The following is a 2,972-nucleotide window of genomic DNA, read 5'->3' as shown; positions in this document are numbered from 1 at the left end:
TACGTATGTATATATATGTGTGTGTGTGTATATATATTTACATATATATATTACCAATAACAAAAAGAACTTTTCACATCTTCTCAATGATTTAGTCAATAAAGAAATTATAATTAAATTCCGATTTGTTGATTTTTAAGGGAAATAATAGAAGATTGACTCACATTGTTTGTAATCTGTGTGTGTGTGTGTGTGTGTGCGTGCGTGCGTGTGTATGTGCATGCTTGTGTGTGTGTGTAACAGACGCAATATTTGTTGGCATTTAAGGCGTGTTTGCTTTATGTATTCAATAAGTGCCCTGCTTCTAAGGTGCTAAATGTCGCTGTATTACAGATGGGAGACCGAGTTTCATAGGTTGAAGAACCAGATTAGCATGAGTCTGCTGGGTAAGATAATTGTTGCTAAGGTGCAGGCGTGACTATGTGGTAAGAAGCTTGCTTCCCAACCACATGGTTCCAGGTTCAGTTCCACTGCGTGACACCTTGGACAAGTGTTTTCCACCAAAGCCGTGTGAGTGGATTTTGTAGATGGAGAGTGAAAGACAATGAAAAAAATAAATACTGGGGTCAAGTCATTCAATTCAAATTTCTTCAAGGCGTTGCCCCAGCACGTGATTTGGCCACCTCTGCTGACCCACCAAAGGGGCGTTAAGGTTCAGGGTTGCAAAATCTGATGATCATTGGATACTGTCTGATGACATTGGTTCCTCCTGGCCAAAATTCCATTCACTTCGGTCAGTGGAAAAGAAACACCTCCTTCGCGCTTCAGGACCAGTTACTGCAACAGCTTGGGATTCAGGGGCCCACAACTTTTTAATATTCTCCCAAAGAGCCTGAGGAATCTGCACAAAGTAGATGTAGGAGTTTTTAAATCAAAGCTGGACCTCTTCCTATCGAGAGTCCCAGATGAACCTACCTCACGGCAGGAGGTGCAAATGAGGGTTGCTAAATCAAACTCCATTCTTCACCAAGTGCCACATATTGTAAGAGGCTCCCTGTAATAACAGTGTAGCAACACGGTGGTGCATCAGCATGGCCGCAGCTCTAAGCTGAAACTATAAAAAAAAAAATTTTTTATTTAAATATATATATTTAAGTATAATTATAAAATTATAATAAGGGCAATGAAAATAACAATGCTTGTCAACTAGAAGAAGACCCCAAATGGTCTATAAACCACTTATAAGTTGAATTTGCAGGGATATATTATCCAGGTGGATACCGTGTTTGCTCTCAGTTCAGTTCCGGATGTCAGCTAACACAACGGTCCATATTTGATACCCATGCTTACAATAAGTTGTTAGACATTGGTAAATTCTCTCGTTAGGTAATTACGTGTGTCCTACTCAAGACTGCAAAGGTTCCATAGAGTGTAAAATAACATTAATAATAAGGAGAATGGAGATTTGCACATCGGTAATTTATTGCTGACAATGCAGCAAGGTTGCACCTGCAGCAGTGTGCAGTCACTGCAGTAGAAACATGTGTAGGTCATGACAATATGCTGTAAAAAAAGGCAGCGAGCTGGCTGAAATGTTAGCACACCAGGCGAAATGCTTAAGGGTATTTCGTCTGTCTTTACGTTCTGAGTTCAAATTCTGCCAAGGTCAACTTTGCCTTTCATCCTTTTGGGGTCAATTACATAAATACCAGTTATGCACTGGCATTGATGTAATCGACTTAATCCCTTTGTCTGTCCTTGTTTGTCCCCTCTATGTTTAGCCCCCTGTGGGCAATAAAGAAATAAAATTATTGATGTGCAAATTTCCATTCTCCTTATGTAGGCACATGGCTCAGTAGTTAAGGTGTTGCACTCGCAATTGTGTGACCGTGGGTTCAATTCTCAGACCAGGTGTTGCATTGTGCTCTTGAGTAAAGCACTTCCTTTCATGCTGCTTTGCAACTAGTTTGTCATCTGACATGTGACACCCATTGCACCTGTAAGGTAATGTCAATTTGATGGAAGGAGTGAGCTTATGGGTACACAAACATTTGATCACTATAAACGAATCATCTGTGAGGTTGTTCGGTAAGAAATTGTTTAACCCTCATACGTTGTCTAACAACAGGAGAGTCTTTCATATATATATATATGTATGTATATATATACCCACACACACATATATATATGTATGTATATATATAAACAGACTGATGACAAAAATCAAGAAAGACAGGTATGTGTTTTACACATTCGCTCACTCACTTACACTCCACCACACACACACACTTGTGCACATACAACATGTGTGTACAGGTATGTGATTTTATCACCTGTCACTATGTACATTAATTCCTGGGAATCTGATTGCATAAGTATATCTACACATTTTCAACACATTTAAATCTGTGTGTGTGTGTGTGTGTATGCACACACGCATGCACACACACTAGCAGACATTCATATTTGTGTCAGTTTTTTGATGCTGATGATGCTGATGATGATAATGTCAATCCTATGCTGATATTTGTAAAAGCAAATGTGTGCAGCAATGCATGCTGTAGTGCAACGTCTTGCTTTGCATTCCTTGTAGAAGGTCACCTGAACTTTACGCAAATGCTGTTTACTGTCCTCAGTGTTGCCAAAGTGTTTGTCTACACGTGCGTGAGTGTGTGTATGTGTGTTTGTGTTTGTGTTTGTATATATGTGTCTATGTGTATGTTGTCAGAGGTGGTTGCAGCAATCCCTAGGGGATCACGAATGACTCTCCACCAGGTTTAATAAACATAATTATACAGGTGAGTATGTATATGTGTGTGGAATGCATTTGTGTTTCAGTTTACATATGTGTGTGTGTGTGTGTGTAAATATATGTGTGTATGTATGTGTGTATGTATGTGTGTATATGTGTGTATATGTGTGTATATGTGTATGTATATATATATATATATATATATATATATATATATATATATACAAGTATATGTGTGTATATATATATACATGTACATATATATATATATATATATATA

Source organism: Octopus bimaculoides, chromosome 12 (assembly GCF_001194135.2).
Source record: "Octopus bimaculoides isolate UCB-OBI-ISO-001 chromosome 12, ASM119413v2, whole genome shotgun sequence".
NCBI classification, from domain to species: Eukaryota; Metazoa; Mollusca; class Cephalopoda; order Octopoda; family Octopodidae; genus Octopus; species Octopus bimaculoides.
This window is presented reverse-complemented; position numbering follows the sequence as displayed.